At 36.4% G+C, this 18,425-nt stretch overlaps 1 long non-coding RNA gene across 1 annotated transcript in view; it reads right to left on the bottom strand.

Moving 5' to 3' along the window:
• The window catches only part of LOC148110049 (uncharacterized), a 221,966-nt gene that overhangs the window by 110,733 nt on the left and 92,808 nt on the right, over positions 1 to 18,425 (bottom strand). The window contains exon 2 of the long non-coding RNA XR_015724318.1: positions 5,841 to 5,954. This is a non-coding gene — a long non-coding RNA (uncharacterized LOC148110049). The remainder of the gene's footprint in view (positions 1 to 5,840; positions 5,955 to 18,425) is intronic.

Genomic DNA, 18,425 nt, shown 5'->3' with positions numbered 1-18,425 from the left:
AATAATATAACTCAAAACCTACCTTCTATGGAAAGACTTCCAGGCTGGTTAGTCCTTCCATGAAAATAAAAGTGCCCTACCATTTTCCAAAGGCTTTCATATGTAGCCAAGAGCACCTCAAAGCTGGAAGGAATCTTTAAGATATCTAGTCCAGGTCTGGATTTTTAAAAAGAAGACCCAGAGGTTCAGAGAGATGAAATGATTCCCCAAACTCATATAACGCAAATCCTTTGCTTGACAGGATTTGTTCTACTGTGTTTATTTGTTTGTTTTTTTAATGGAAATGGCTTTTTCTACTACTGGGGCTTTTTTTGTTATTGTTTTTGTGTTTATGGCAATGAGAAGAACTGCCACCCTTTCTATGCTGGAGGGTTGTCAGTGATCCCATTGAAGAACAAGGGTGGAATAGAGGCCATCAGATCCTGAATCCCCTTGGCTGGCCCATATTCCATACAGACTAAAGAGGGACCAGAGTCCCCGTGGAGGAAGACATGGTGTGTTGATGACTATATTTGCCTAACAGGGAACCACTGGGTTCTATGCTTTAAAAATATCCCTATCTTGAACCCTCCTACACTCTTGGTGGGAATGCAAGCTGGTGCAGCCATTCTGGAAAACAGTATGGAGGTTCCTCAAAAAGTTGAAAATAGAGCTACCCTATGACCCAGCAACTGCACTATTGGGTATTTACCCCAAAGATACAAATGCAGTGATCCGAAGGGGTACCTGCACCCCAATGTTCATAGCAGTAATGTCCACAATAGCCAAACTGTGGAAAGAGCTGAGATGTCCATTGACAGAGGAATGGATAAAGAAGATGCGGTATATATATATACAATGGAATATTATACAGCCATCAAAAAATGAAATCTTGCCATTTGCAATGATATGGATGGAACTAGAGGGTATTATACTGAGCAAAATAAGTCAATCAGAGAAAGACAATTATCATATGATCTCACTGATATGTGGAATTTAAGAAACACGGCAGAGGGTCACAGGGGAAGAGAGGGAAAAATGAAATAAGATGAAACCAGAGAAAGAGACAAACCATAAAAGACTCTTAATCACAGGAAACAAACTGAGGGGTGCTGGGGGTGAGTGGAGGAATGGGGTAACTAGGTAATGGACATTGGGGAGGGTCTGTGTTATAATGAGCACTGGGTATTACATAAGACTGATGAATCACAGCCCTGTAGCCCTGAAACAAATAATACATTGTATGTTAACTGAATTTAAATTTTTAAAAAAGAGGGGAAAAAAACAAATAAAATTTAAAAATTAAAAAAAATCCCTATCTTAACAAAATCAAGAATAGAAAAGTTATCATTCAGATACTGAACTATTTTCAGTATCCAAAAGCTTCATTGTCCAAAAGTTTTACTACAGTGATACTAAAATTATTTTCTGTCACTGCTCTTGAAATAAAAGCAAGAGAGAATTTTTGAACTGTATTCCAAGATCATTTTATCCAACGGCTCCTAAAACAATAGCTGCTTTTTCCAATTCTGCTTAAGCTTGCTATTTTAACAAGTCGACAATTTCTAAATGTCTAAAATGTAGTCTTTTAATGACTTTAGGCACAAAAATCTCATGTCCAGCTGCCTAAGTCACAACTCAGAAAAATCAAGACACCATCCTCACAAATTCCACTTCCCAGGTCAAAATGGGAAACATAATCAAATCCAAAAGCGCTCTCATTCCCCTTGGAGGTCCCAAAACAAAGGCTATTTCTTCCAGATAGGAAGCTCTAACCTAGATATTTCTAAATGAAATATTACTGTTATCGTTGTAAAAACTCAAGCCATGACTCCCACATTACCCTGATAAAAAGCTTACACGAATAGCAAAGTAGAGTTTTGGACGACACATTCTGTTTGGTTATTCCGTCAGCCTTCAATTTAAGTATTTGTCTGCATACTATTCCAGTTACCACATGTTCCCCGAGCAGCAATTAATAATATCTGCACTATATTATGCTTCAGGCTATTATGGGCTGAATATTTGCGTCCCCTCAAAATTCATATGTTGAAATCCTAACTTCTAATGTAATGGTATTTGGAGGTGGGGTCTTTGGGAGGTAATTGGGTTTAGAGCAGGTGGAATTAGTGCCCTTAAAAGAAGAGGAAAACAGAAAGATATTTCTCCCTCTCCACATGCACATACTGAGGAAAGGTCATGTGAACACACAACAAGGCAGCTTGTCTACAAATCAGGAAGAGAGCTGTCACTAGGAACCAAATCTGCTGGGACCCTGATCTTGGACTTCCCAGCCTTCAGATGTGTAAAAGTAAGTTTCTGTTGTTTAAGGCACCGAGTCTCTGATATTTCGTTATAGCAACCTGAGCTAAGACACAGACTCCATCCTAAATATTTTACATTCAGTATCCCGTTTAAAATTTACACAAATCTCACTAGGAGACATGATTTTCCCCATTTTACAAATGAGAAAACTCTCTCTTAGAGTAAATAGCTCTTCAACATGAAGCATGTGAAGTGGCAGAGCTGGATTTCAAATATGCCTCTTAATCCTGAATCGTGCTACATAGTACATAGCAGACACCAAATAATTGAATTGAGTATCTTCTACTTCGTCTACTTCAGCACTTTAAAACTGTCCACTTATACATGTATCTTCATCACACAGCTGGAAGTTCTCTGAGGGCCAAGATTATTGTATTCTCAATGCCTAATACATAGCAGGTGCAGAAAGAAGGAAGGGAAGGGAAGGGAAGGGAAGGGAAGGGAAGGGAAGGGAAGGGAAGGGAAGGGAAGGGAAGGGAAGGGAAGGGAAGAAAGAAAAAAGAAAGAAGGGAGGAAATAAAGAAAACAGTGTCTGTGAATCTATAATTAGGAGGTACGTTAGTGAGCTAGGGCTGCCAAAACAAAGGACTGCAAACTGGGTGGCTTGAACAACAGAAATTTATTGGCTCATAGTTTTTGAGGCTAAAAGTCCGAAATCAAGGTATCAGCAGGCTGGTTCTGAGGACTCTGAGAAAAAGATCTATTCCAGACCTCTCACCTGGGCTTATAGATGGCCAACATCTCCCTACGCCTCTTCACGCTGTCTTCCCTCCATATATACCTCTGTCTAAATTTCTCCTTTTATAAGGACACCAGTCATGCTGGATTAAGGCCCACCCTAATGAACTCATTTTAAATTGATTACCTCTGTAAAGACCCTATCTCCAAATAAGTTCACATTATGAGGTATCAGGAGTTAGGACCTCCTCCCTTAAAAAGTTAAAAATTGAGCTACCCTATGATCCAGCCATTGCACTACTGGGTGTTTACCCCAAAGATACAGACGTAGTGAAGAGAAGGGCCATATGCACCCCAATGTTCACAGCAGCAATGTCCACAATAGCTAAATCGTGGAAGGAGCCAAGATGCCCTTCAACAGATGACTGGATTAAGAAGTTGTGGTCCATATATACAATGGAATATTACTCAGCTATCAGAAAGAACGAGTTCTCAACATTTGCTACAACATGGACGGCACTGGAGGAGATAATGCTAAGCGAAGTAAGTCAAGCAGAGAAAGACAACTATCATATGATTTCTCTCATCTATGGAACATAAGAACTAGGATGATCAGTAGGGGAAGAAAGGGATAAAGAAAGGGGGGGTAATCAGAAGGGGGAATGAAACATGAGAGACTATGGACTATGAGAAACAAACTGAGGGCCTCAGAGGGGAGGGGGGTGGGGGAATGGGATAGACCGGTGATGGGTAGTAAGGAGGGCACGTATTGCATGGTGCACTGGGTGTTATACGCAACTAATGAATCACCGAGCCTTACGTCGGAAGCCGGGGATGTACTGTATGGTGACTAACATAATATAATAAAAAATCATTTAAAAAAAAAAAAAAGGAGTTAGGACCTCCACCTATGGATTTGGAGGGAGACATAATTCATCTCATACTGTGGTAACAGAGATGCTCTCCACACAAGGCCACAGCAAAACCCAGCTGTTTGAGGGACATGGGAGGCATGTGCAGGGGCCTCTGTGCGTCAGAAATGGCCTAACCTCACAACAAAAGAGCTAACAACTGAATCTGTTAAATGACGGTTCCACTTATTTACATGAGACTCCACCCCTCTGGCAGGCAACCTATAAACTAAACTATAAACAATTTAAGGCATCATTTTTCTAATCAGTCCTATGTCACCATTTTTGCATTTAAGTTCACTCCTAAGATCTGTTAGAAATGGTCATAGGTACCCTCCGTTCTCAATTATTCCATCCACATCTGAATTTGCCTTGAAAAGATAAACTCCATTCACGGGACATCATTCCTCTCCAGTGACTTCCCAGCCGAGCAGGGAACAACTGCCTATCCCATGTGCTCAGTCATGATCTCTTCTAGGCCTTTATGTGCCCTGAAATGTAGTATATCTCTATGGGCCATTTACTGACCCCATCTTGCCAGGAAAGAGTATCTTTTATTCCCTTAAAACTGCAGTTCCTAGTGGTAACGAGAAAATCTGCTTCAACGTTCCCTAAATTCCCACAGAAATAGAAGGGGAAAAGATATAGACTCCTGGGCTCAACTCCCAGGCTCAGCCACAGATGGCTATCGCCTACCAGGGGAGTCACTGTCCCTACTTGCCACGCAGGCATGCCCACAGCCTCCAGCTCTCTCGTTTCACACTGGAGAAGAAACCACACAGGACTGGGGATTTAAAACCCCTCTGTCCCTCTACTCACTGCTCTCACTTGCTTTCTTCACTTGTGTCTTTAGAGAATGTTCAGTACAGGGTGCATGCTTCTTCTCTAGGTGTTTGACAAGCTGCAACCTTAGGTTTCACGTGATTTTGATCCCATCAACTCTTCCAGAAATTGGTTTCATTCCCCAGTTGATCTTACCGTTAAATTTTTCTCCACTCTTTCAAACACTTCTTGTTCAAATTTAAATCCATTATTTCTATTCTTATCTTTGCTAACTAATGAGAGTGATTTCTTCTCCTTTGGGAAACTACCAAGGTGTATGTACCTGCATTCACATTTTCATGTGTGTTTTCTCTCATACTTTTAGAGGTTATCAAAAATTCGGAAGAAGAAAACCTTGCTTTAATTAAAGAATATACACAATTTCACTCTTTCCCAGAGCCTGCTTGCATGTTTACTTTCCATAATATTTGTCTCCTTAGAGGAATGCAGAATAGGAAAGATGTTTCTTAGATACTGTTTAAAACATGCAGTCTATCATCAAAACTACTATCAGAAGTCCACTACTGGGTAACTCGATTGTGGAAATTGAAGCAACTGAGCCTACATAGAGATTATCTGACTACCTTACAATTTCCCAGAATAAAATACTCCCTGAATTCTGATTTCTTTAATAAATTACTGTAATTTGATCTACCATTTATGTGATATGTGAGGAACAGAGAAGAATCCCTCTTCTGAACTGTCAGTGATTTTAACAGACAGAAACTTTAATCACATTGCTTATGAACTAATCAATTAACAAATATTTATCAAGAATTTACTGGGTACACAATACTACAAAACACAAATAGGGATATAACAAAAATATGTTTTTCTTTACCATCCCCTTAATCCCAGCACAATCTCCCATGAGAGAAATATCCCTGTTATCCTCTTTGTGATCCTCAAATTTCTTACCCTAGTCCCCCCACCCAAATCAATCATTATGTCAAATGACCACATCCTAACTCCCTATGACCTTGCTTCTTTCTCCACAAACTCAGTTTACTGCTTTCTAATATCACTGGGAAAATTTGAAGTTATGCAATACTATCATTGCCCCCCGAGCCTCATTCACTCCTGACCTAAACCAGTCCTCTTTTGTCCCCTTCTAAATACACTCACCTCCAGAACCAGCCAACTCCACGAGCTACTTCAGTCACCTTCACCACTCCACTCCGAACTCTGTTGACGTGTAGACCTCCTAGACCTCCTCATCGGTAATTCTACAGCAGCATTCTTCAAAAGAGAAGAAGAACCCTTGAGAGCGCAGAACAATTTTCCATAGGCTACACAATCAAGTATGGTTTCAAGGGGGTCATTTCCCAGATCCTCATCTTCCATATATGTTCTTTCACAAAACTGATCTAAGAATGGTTTTAGATGGAGGGAGTTCTACATTTCTCCCTTCTCGTTTCATTCTTTTCAATTTCTCATTTGTCCTTTTCCCACAGAAATAGATACATACTTATATATGTAAGTAGACAGTTAAATAAAATCTTCCTCATTCCAAATTTTACTATATTGCAATGCCTTAAGACATTTAAAAACCTGAAGGGCCCCAAAGAAAAAAAAAAAATTAAAAGTGCTGGCACTAAAGTCTCTTTTAATCAAGACTTCATAAATCTTTGCTAGGCCTCATATTTTTCTTAGTCTTATACATATTTTTGCTAAGAGCCAAGTGTGGCATAAAAACAGGAGGGTTTGGCCTCAGTAGGGACGTAATGGATTTAGATGTTTTACACAGTGAAGCAGAGGGAGTGATACTGAGTTTAAAGGACTTCAACTCTTGCATCACCCAAATACTTAACAAAAACAAAACAAAAATGCATCCCTCTTAAAGAACAGCCTAAGAGAATAAAGCTAGACTGTACAGATAAGAAAAATTGAAAGCAGTGGAACCTTTTTCATTTAGGCAAGACTCCTGGTAAGGCTCAATGACTTGCCTGACCTAAAATCAGCATGAAGAAGTGAGATGTCAGGCAGCGTGTACTAACACATTTATTTGAATTGATAAATGCAGTCAGATTTATCTGAGAGAAAGTAAATCTAATTTACCTAATTGGTTTGATACCTATCAAACCTAATTGGCTTGACAATGAAAACTGGTCTGCCTATTTGGTTACAGGACAGATGTGTTCCTTAATTCGAATGAGTTAAATGTGTAGTTCCAAAGTTTTGATGAAAAAATATTTAAAGCATGTGATAAAATAAATACAATTTGTCAAAAATTACTGTATTGGCAAAGGGATACTGAAAGAAACAATGTTTCAATGTTCCCCACAGTTTCTGAATATATCAGATTTTTTTTAAAGTGCCTCTAAATGAAAGAGAAACAAGTACAGTTAGTTACTTAATGAGTCTCCCTGAAATGCTTTTGTTATGCTCACTAGAAATTCAGCAACTAAGTAAATAAAGGTGATTTTATAAATTCTTTCACAATTCTCTGCTCTCAACAAAATTGAAAAAAAAAAAACCTATCATGATTACAGATTAGTAAAAGTAATTTTGGTAATATATTGCTGTGGTCTTTGGTATCCAATTCAGAATAAATTCAAATAATTGTGAGAGATTGTTATTAAAAATAAACAAATTCCTTTCATTCCTGTTAAGGCCATCCAATCACTCCATGCTTACATTATAGTGGGAATAGTACTGATACTGATCTCTCTTTCATTCCAACTGTTCCCATCCAAGAACAGACGACCCACCTAAATTTGAAATGCACATCTAATAAAATTTATTTCTAATGCTTAATAATTTTATATCTAAATTTATAATATTTTGATATATTGCCAATTGTGTACTAATAAAAATCTTGAGGATAATTCAACCCTAAAGAAAACATTTTTCAAGATTTACAGCATTATAGTTACAAAACAATTAAAATTTTTAATTGAACTAAGTTAAATTCTATGAGGAAAATGGAATAGAAATACAGGCTCAAAGAATAAAAGAAATGCTATAAAAATAAAGAGGAGCTTATTCAAGAATTTTTTACTTACTTTTAATCTAAATATAGCCTCTATTCAGCCTATCTTTGGAAAAGAATAAAAATCTTAAATGTGGCTCAATAAATTTTCACCAAATGAACATGTAAATCAACATCCGGCAGATGAAGAATAAGAAGTACCCCCTGAGACCCGTGGTACTCCCGCAATCACTACCCCCCCAAAGTTAACTAACTATACTTAGCTTGCCAGCTAAGAAGTGTCTGTTTTTGAGCTTTATAAATGGACTCACACACAATGTGCTTTTTTTTTCCTGCTGTCTTTTGCTCAGCACCACGTGTGTGAGGTTCATCTACCTTCATATATTGCATATTTCCAACTATTCATTCTAAACTACCAATTTTTACAATATATGAGAAACTATATATTTGGGGTTCTTTTTTGAGAAACTATATATTTGAATCCACTTACATATGTGAAGAAAAATTTGGATCTCAACTCAAAATCATGCAAGGTTAGTTATTCAAAATCCATGGGCCTCAATTTTATCATATGTGAAATGGAGTGAAAATACTGATTCCTCATAGAGTTGCTGTGAGATCATAGATGGAACACACAGTTCCTGACACACATAAATACTGCAGCCATAGTTGTGATTGTGGTTGTTGTTTTTGCCTTCCACCTGGTCATCCCCACTTTAATAATGCACTCTCCAAAGGGACAGAGCTAAAACACATAAATGAATATGTCCCTCCCATGCTCATATCAGCTTTGTTCTAGCTTTTTAGCACTTAAAGTATATGGTCCAAGCGCTCCCGCCTGACTTGCACTGGTGAACTGAACCAGACTCCTGCTTAATGCCTCTGTAATTCAGGGTTACCAATACCTCTTTCACTGCACTACTGGGGAAAAAAAAAATAACTGGAAATAAGTAAAAGATGGAAGACAGGAAATAAAGAAAAGTTAGTTTATGTATGTAAAGCTTTTGATATGAAGCAGGTGCATAAGAAATGGTAGTTACTCAGGAACAATGAAGAAAGGGAGGAGGAAGGGAGAGAGGAAAGATTACTGCATAATCTGATTTTGTCGGTGACAGAAGGGTGCCTATGAGGTGATAGGTCTGTAAGTCAGTTGCTCTTTAGATCCACTTCCTAGTCAAGGTGGGTAGAAGCAGTATGAGAAAAATAAATAGGATATGTGATTTCATCCCACTTTGTAGGTGAGAAAACTGCAATCCTGAGAGGCTAAGTGATTTACCCAAGGATTTATAGGGAATTAGTGGCAGAGCCTATATTCTCCTGTGAATCTGTCTGATTCCAAAGCTCTGATTTTTTTTCTTTGTTGCTCTATTCCATTGCCTCCCTGAAATATTCTAATTTTAATGTGGTATCTCAAATATGCTCCACTTCAAAGAAGAGATAATTTTCAGTTTTAGCCTTTCTGACCCTTACAGTCTAGTCTGTAAAATTGAACTAATAATAGTAATTGCCTTCTAAACAAGTTAATACATGTAAAGTGCCTAGAATAGCACTCAGTAAGTGTTATCTTTGTTGTTGTTGTAATTTTAAACTATCAATTCATTGAATTTCTGATTTAAGTAGAAAATCACTGTATGTGGTTTTGGCCAATATAGGTGAGCTATAGGGTAGCGTTATCCCTTCCACTTAGAGTAAATATCAACATTCAGATATACCCTTGACTCTTTTCCTAATCCTTAGGTGCTAAATAAATACTAATTCAAAAATGAGTTAAAATCTGTGCTCTTAAAAATTTAGCTTGCAACAAACTTGTGGAATCAGGACATATCTACAGGAAGGAAGGAACGAAGGAAGGAAGGAAGGAAGGAAGGAAGGAAGGAAGGAAGGAAGGAAGGAAAGGTAACCATGCTTTTCCTGGTACAACTCAACAAATAAACTTGAAATAATGTTCTATTTTTGAAAACTCAACTTCTCCCCAGAGTTCTTAAAAATACTCTGACAATCAGCTGAAAATATGAATATTTTTTATTATTGCTTATTACAGTTGTTTTCTATTATTTATTACATTTATTATTGTCTTTAATTTTTCTCATAAATATGTGTTTGATGAGGCATACTGTAAATATAAGTGTTGTCATTTATATTCACGGCAAGGTGAAAATGAATGGTGCATTTCAAAGGATAATTTAAATCACCCTTTATACATATAATATGGAAAGGATTTGCCTGGATAGAGTCAGTACTATTTAGTAGAAACTGAGTATTTATCATGGCCACAGTGGATTTGGCAGAAGACACAGAGACTTGAACACAATCCCTGCCCTTTGGGAGGACCCAGCCGAAAGGGGAAGAGAAAAACAAGCAACACACATGCACAAATACACACATAAAACACGTAAACAAAGCCTACATAATACGAATTTATGAGTCAGCCGAGCAACATCCATGTTGTAAACTGAAATATTCAGATTCTCAGGATGTATAGTCCATATAACTGAAGCAAGGAGGGGGGATTCCAAATCAGCTGATAATTTAGAAAACACTGTGTCTTCATGAGGCAGTTTGGGGCCAAGGCTATAAAGCCTTACTTCTCAGAATATAATCCACAGAACATCAGCATCACCTGGGAGCTTCATAGAACTAGCGTCTCAGGGCCCACTGCTGACTTTCTGAATCAGAATCTGAACTTTAGCAAGATAATCAGGTGATTTGTAAATTAAAGCTGGAAAAGCCCTGGTATAGGGTGGTCCTCCAAGCTCCCTGTACATTAGAAATACCAGCAGAGTTTTCTTTAAAATGTCCATACCTGGGCCCTACCCCAGGCCTAAGAAGTTAGAATCACTTACCCGTTTTCATCATATCTCAGCTCAAACATCACTTTCTCTGGGACCTCTTCTCTGACCCACCTCAGACCAAAATAAATTCCTAAATTATATATTCTCAAAGCACCCTTAGCTCTTATCACCCCTTGGAACTAAACATTTGTTTATGTTTTCCTGTGATAACTGTCTCTCAAATTGGCAAACGGTCTATGAGAGCAGCATCTATTTTTGGTTTTGTTCAACATTACACCCCCAATGCCCAGCAGAAATCTTGTCACATGTTAGACATTCAATAAATTCATTCATTCATTTACTCCACAAATATTTACTAAGCACCTACAACGTTCTAAGTTTTTGAGATATATCAGTGAATGAAAGAAGAATCCCTGAAGGAAGTGGCAGATAACAAATGTGTTATTTTCTTTTCTAGCAAGGAGAGAAAATTAATAAGAATCAAAAATAGAGGCAAAATATAGTATGTTAGAGAGATAAAAGTATTACATAAAAAATAAGAATGAAGACACGGTAAAGGGAACTAGGAGCACTAATGGGGGTGGGCCAAGTTATCATTTTAAATAAGATGATGAGGGTAGGCATCATGAAAAAGTGACATCTAAAAGAGAATTGGAAGGAGTAAGTTAGCCCCATCTCAAGAAAGAGCATGCCAGACTAGTGGAACAACACTAGTGGAAAGGAGCACACTGGTATGTTCCAGGAACTGCAAGAGGGCCAGTGTGGGTACTGTGGACCTGTAGGCAGACAGGTAAGCTGGCAGGGAGGAGAAGAAGATAACAACATAAAAAGTAATTGAGAATCAGACCACGTAGGTTCTTGTAGATGAATGTAAGGACTTTCGCTTTTACACCGTATGAAACATGGAAACACTGCAGGATTTTGAGCAGCAAGTGATATAATTTGACTTAATTTTAAAGGGAACCTTCTGGTTACTGTATCAAGAACATATTAAAGAGGGTCAAGAATAAAGGCAGAGAGAAAAATCAAGAAAAAACTACAAGTCACATGAGAAATGATGGTAATGACGTGGCTTGGACCAGGGGGTTAGCAATGGCACTAGAGAGAATCGGTTCAGATTGGAGATAACATACATACATACATATTAATCCATGTATTATCACAAAGTGAACACACCCATGCAAACATCTATCAGGTCTAGGAAGAAAAAGTCACTTATATCTCCTCCTCCCCAAGGATAACCACTATCCAGACTGTGAACACCATTAGTTTACTATTTTCAATCTTTACATATGTAGCATCGACACTATACATTCTTTTGTGTCTGTCTTTCTTCTTTTGAAATCAATTCATGTTGTTGCATGTAACTAAAGCTCATTTATGTTTATTGTAGTATAATACTTAAATGCATAAATATGCATAGTCTATTTATCTATCTTACTGCTGTCAAGGATTTCTAGCTTGTGGCTATTACAAATAATGGTACCATGAACATTTTTATACACGTATTTCTGTGTCAATATCTATTGATCCTATTCATAAAAATTAGAATTATTATGGCATAAGTTATGAGTATGCACAACTTTAGTAAATACTGTTAAATAATTTCTCAAAGTGTGTTTTATCAACTTAAATCCCTACCAGAAGGGAATAAAGCGGTCCTATTTCTCTGCATCAGTGTGTGTAAATTTTAGCTACTTTATAAACTATATAATGGTATCTCAGAGTAGATTTAGCTTGCTTTTCCTAATGACTTATAAAGTTGAGCACCTTACCACATGTTTATTGACTGTGTGGAAAATATCTTTTGTGAAGTGCCTCTTTAAGAGTCTGTCCATGGTCAAGAGACGTAAATGTGAGACAAGAAACCATAAAACTTCTGAAAGAAAACATACACAATAATCTCTTGGACATCAGCCCTAGCAATATTTTATGGATATTTCTATAGGCAAGGGAAACAAAAGCAAAAATTAATTATTGGGGCACAGCGAGGAAATCATCAACAAAGTAAAAAGGCAACCTACTGAATAGAAGAAGATACTTGCAAATCACATATATCCAATAAGGGGTTAATATCCAAAATATATAAAGAACTTATACAATTGAACACCAAAAAATAATAATAATAATAATAATAATAATAATAATAATAATAATACAATTTAAAAATGGGCAGAGGACTCGAATAGACATTTTTTTTTCCAAAGAAGACATACAGGATGGCCAACAGACACATGAAAAGATGTTCAACATCACTAATCATCAGAGAAATGCAAACCCAAACCATGAAATATCTCCTCACACTGTCAGAACAGCTGGCATGAGAAAGACAAGAAATAAGTATTGGCAAGGATGTTAAAAAAAAAAAAAAAAAAAAAAAAAAAGGAACCCTTGTGCACTGTTGGTGCAACCACTGGGGAAAACAGTATAGAGATTCCTCAAAAAATTAAAAATAGAAACTTACCATACAATTAGTAATTCCACTTGTTGGGTATTTACCCAAAGAAAATGAAAACACTAATTTGAAAAGACTTAGGCACCCACATGTCCTTTGCAGCATTATTTACAATAGCCAAGATATGGAAGCAACCTAAGTGTTCATAGATTGACAAATGGATAAAGTAAGATGTGGTATATATATATATATATGATGGAATATTAGCCAAAAAAAGAATGAGATCATGCCATTTGCAACAACATGGATGGACCTAGAGGGTATTATGCTAAGTGAAATAAGTCAAAGAAAGAAAAGTACCATGTGATTTCACTTATATGTGGAATCTAAAAAACGAACAAAAAATATACAAACAAAAAAACAGAAACAGACTCATAAACACAGAGAACAAACTGGTGGTTGCCGAGAAGAGGGTAGGAGGAGGAAGGGTAAAATAGGTGAAAGGGATTAGGACAAAGTTCCAGTTGTAAAATAAGTAACAGGGATGAAAAGTACAACACAGAGAATATAGTCAATAATAGTGTAATAACATTGTATGGTGACAGATGGTAACTACACTTATTGTGGTGAGCACTGCATACTGTATAGAGTTGTCAAAACCCTATGTTGTACACCTGAAGCTAATATGACATTCTAGGTCAACTATACTTCAATAATAAAAATTTTAAGAAACAAAAATAAAATTAAAGGTTTTCAAAAGTCATTTGTTATAAGGATTATCTATGTCTTCTTACTGATTTATAGAAACTCTGTATTTGGGAATGTGACCTTTGTCAGCTGCATGTATTGCAAATATATTTTCCTACTATGTGGTTTGCCTTTTTACTTTCTTCTCAATGTCTTCTGATGATTAAAATGTCTTAATTTTAATGTAGTCTAATTTACTAATATTTTCACTTATGGTTACTGCTTTTGTCTTCTCACTGAGAAATCTTTTTTCATGACAAGATCATGAAGATCTTTTATGTTATCTTCTAGAAATTTTATTAGTTTACTATTTATATTTAGCTCTACTCTTCAACCAGACTTAATAATGGAGTAAGACAGAGGTTGAATTTTATTTCTTCCCATATGAATATCCGATTGACCCAGCACCATCTACTGAAAAGACCATCTTTTCAATACTCTTCTATGCTGTAACCTTTATCATAAATCGAGTGTTCCTATTTGTGTGCATTTAGTTCTGATTATCTGTTCTGTTAGATCGGTCTATTACCAATTATTGTGGCTTTTAGGCCAGAAAATCAATAGTATGAGTTGTCCATATTTTTCTGCTGCTTTAAAAATATTTTGGATATTCTTAGCCCCTTGCATTTCCATATAAATTCTAGAATCAGCCTGTTAACTTTAACAACAACAACAAAACTCACTCAGATTTTGGTTGTGATTTAAATCTATAAATCTTTAAATAATCTGTTGACATCTGTACAACATTACATGCTCTAATCAATAAACATGGTACACACATCCATTGATTTATCTTTAATTTCTACTAATAATGTTTTACAGATTTGTGTGTAGATGCCTCACATATCCTTCATTAGATTTATATACAGGGATTTTATGGGGGGTTTTTTCTTTTTTTTTCCCAAGATTTTATTTACTTATTTGAGAGAGAGTGCGAGCAAGTGAAAGAGAGAGAATGAGCAGGAGCAGAGGGAGAGGGAGAAGCAGAGGATGCAGAATTCGATCCCAGGACCTTGGGATCATGACCTGATCCAAAGGCAAATGCTTAACTGACTAAGCCACCCAGGTGCCCCGGATTTTATGTTTTTAATGCTACTAAAATTAGTTATTTTTACTACTAATTTACATTTTCTAATTTTATTCTGTTATATAGAAATATATAAAAATTTGTATGCTGATCTTATACCCAGAAAACTTGCTAAATTTACTTATTAATTATATAACTTATTTGTACACTGTTTTGGATTTTCAATGCAAGCAATCATACTGTCTAAGAAAACAACATTTTCATTTCTTTGTTTTGAATCCTTATAGCCTTTAATTTTTCTTGCCTACAAAACAATGTTCAATAGAAGCAAGGCCTTCCTTTCTCATTCCTAGCTCAGAGAAAAGTTTTCAATAGTTCTCCCTTAACTATGATGCTTGCCATAGGTTTCTTGTAGATGTCCATAACCAGATTAAGGAACTTCCCCTCTATGCCTAGTTTGTTAAAGGTTTTTATCATGAATGGATTTTGAATTTCATCAATTACTTTTCTGTATTTATTTTTTCTCTTTACTATTGTTAATGTGATAAATTAAACACTAATTTGCAAATGTTAAACCAATCTTGCATTAGTGGGTTAAAATCTATTTGATTATGATATAATATTCTTTTCATATATTGCCAGTTTCAGTTTGCTGATACCATTTTAGAATTTTGGTATCTACGTCCATGAAGGAGATTGGCCTGATAGTTGCCTTACACTAACCTTCTCAGGTTTTGGGGTTAGGGTTAGGCTGGCCTCATAAACACAATGGAATATGGTCATTCTTTTTTAATCCCTGGAAGATTTTGTGTAAGATTGGCACTATTTTTCTTTTTATATTTGGCAGAATTTGCCAATAAGACCATTTGAATTTGAAGTTTCCTTTTTGATAAGGTTTAAGATGCTGATTAAATCTAAAAGTTATAGGATGGGAAGAAAGAGCAGCAGGCCTGCAGTTTACTCAGCTCTCTCTCTTCCTGGAAGATGCCTCCAAAGAAAGAAAGATAACCTGGTCAGGTAAACTCCTCCAGACCAAACTCAGTCCTAGTGTATGCTTCAGGTGCCCAGAATATCCTTCCTGATAGGCTGACCTATGGCAAGAAGAAGTCTATCATTTTCATAACTGTTTTTCCTTGATTATATTAATAACTAAATTTTGCTATTTTGATTGTCCCTTTCCCCTTGGCCTCACTGTAAAACCTCCACATCAGGTATTTTCTTTTTAGTGTTTCCTTTTAGCACCATGCTCCGCCCAACTGAGCTAATTGGATATTCTAATGTTCCCTTTTAATCACCCCTATGTAGCCAACATAACAGGCAGACTGACTGGAAAGGAATCAGAGGAAAATACTAATATCCAAAATGATATTCCCAGAATACCCAAATATTCATTAGAAAGAGAATGAACTATAGATGCAAAAGTTGAGTACATAAGGCTAAGTGAAATAAGTCAGACAAATAGTAAATTATCTCACTTATGTGCAGAATCTAAAAAAAAACAAAAAAACAAAAAACTCCTAGAAACAGAGAATAGATTTGTGGTTGCCTGGGGCAGAACTGGGAGCAGGGGCTTGGGGAGTGAAAATGGGTGAAGGGTGCAAACTTTTAGTTATAAGATGAATAAGCTCTGGGGATGGAATATACAGCAGTGTATGGTTCTGGGGATGTAATATGCTGTGGTGACTATAGTTAACAGTACTGTACTGTGTATCTGAAAGTTGCTAAGAGAGTAAATCTTCAAAGTTCTCACCACACAAAAAAATGTAGCTATGTGAAGTGCAGATGTGTTAACTAACATTGTGGTAACCTTTTCACAATATACACATATATCAAATCACTACATTGTACACCTCAAACTTAAACAATGTTATACATCTAGCATATCTCAATAAAGGTGGGGGGGGAAAGAAGCCAAAGTTATGGGGCACCTGGGTAGCGCAGTCATTGGGCATCTGCCTTTGGTTCAGGGCGTGATCCCAGCGTTCTGGGATCGAGCCCCACATCAGGCTCCTCCGCTGGAAGCCTGCTTCTTCCTCTCCCACTCCCCCTGCTTGTGTTCCCTCTCTCGCTGTCTCTCTCTGTCAAATAAATAAATAAAATCTTTAAAAAAAAAAAAAAAGAAGCCAAAGTTATTTGAAGCTGTCTTGTAATTAGCAGAAAAAGCAACACTGCTTAATCTTGTAGGTAAGAACAGTCCAAGTCTTATCCAACATCGCACTGGCATTCACCCATATTCGGCCTCCCAAAGGAAGAACCAAGAGATAAATAAGATGTTTGAGTTGACAGTTTGATATGGGAAACATAATCTTTTGATGGTTTATCTCAGTCAGAATTCAGTGGTTATTTCCCATCATAGTCTAATAACACAAAAGGTAAGCAATCATGTCACTGGTGTCATGCCCTTAGAAATGTGCTTCAAGACAGTCAGTGCTCTTCAACATGTTTTCCTCTGTCTTTGATCATTTTTAAACTGGGTAATTTACATTTGAAGTGTCATCGAGAATGATTTTTTTTTCTCTCCTCACACAATAAAGGAAGAGGGAAAACCTTTCAAACCCTGTGCTATGAAATTCTTTTGGAACTAACTCAGGGTTTCTCAAGTAAGTGTTAATCAATATTACTGTCAAACAAATTATTTTTCCAATGAAGACATAAAGTCTATTATCGTATTTCTTAAAAGCAAACAAACAAAAAGCCCGTTATTGATCCTCTTGAGTTATGACATGGGAAAAATTATCAATAAAATCATGGTCTTTATACAAACCTCCAAGACCTCCTAAACTGAACAATTCTGACCCTCCATGGACACAGCTCTACCACTGAGTTGAATCTCTTTAAGGTGACAGTATTCTTTCAATCTGTTAGTGTTTTATATGGTCCACAAATAGAATTTCCTTTATTTTGTGGTAGAATTGTATGTAACTAAGCAATCTGGTCAGTTGGATTTAGTTCAGCTGAACTTCATACCATAAGATTAAAGTGTAGAGAGATATAATGGTTCTAACACTCTTAGAACTAGCTTAAACTGCTAGAACAACATATACTGACATAGTATGTATACTGTACAATTCTATCTCTGTCATATACCCAAAGCCACTGTTCCTATTTTCTAAAATGTCTTAGGACATGGGAAAATAATGTACTTTCTAGAAGACAGATAACTTATAGTAGGGTATACCAAGCACTGAGAAACTGTGTATGTTTATATCATTAGCACACCTTTCTATCAGTAGCAAATTGTAGGCTTGATAAGTATTTGAGGAGGGAAAAATGGAGAGGACTATAAAAGCAGTTTACTAAAGATAAAATATTACCAGCTTAAATGGGGTTTCTTTGGATAAGCTGAACACATTATGAATTATTAAGACAGGGTGATTGCCATTGTCCCAAAATATTATAAGGTGGCACAATTTACAATTATTGTCAACCCCCCATTTACTCACTCAGAATGCATTTCTTCAATTAAGTTATATTTAAGCAGAATTTCTGTAGGTAAAAGTTGAAAAAACAGGCAATTGTGGTGAAAAATATGGGAACAACCACTGCAATACTGATAATTTAAAATACGCAAAGACTTTAAGGAAAAGAAAAAAGATAAAATACATAAAGACATAACAAAAAGTAACACAACTACTATAATTTTTTGTTTACTTGCTTCCAGAATTCCTTGTTTCATGAAAAACAGGACTAGTTTTGTAAGGGGGTAGGCAGAAAACGTTCAGGAGATTCTGAAGAACATTTTTAAATGATTTAGAGGTTGAGATACTATTCCCTGGAGGTACTTCTCTTTTAAAATATTTCTAAGGAAATCTGGGGG

This window comes from Ursus americanus, chromosome 5 (genome assembly GCF_024610735.1).
Source record: "Ursus americanus isolate L20-20 chromosome 5, mUrsAme1.1.p, whole genome shotgun sequence".
Taxonomy (NCBI): domain Eukaryota; kingdom Metazoa; phylum Chordata; class Mammalia; order Carnivora; family Ursidae; genus Ursus; species Ursus americanus.
Note: the sequence above shows the minus strand (reverse complement) of the source record. Positions and strands in the feature narration are given on the sequence as shown.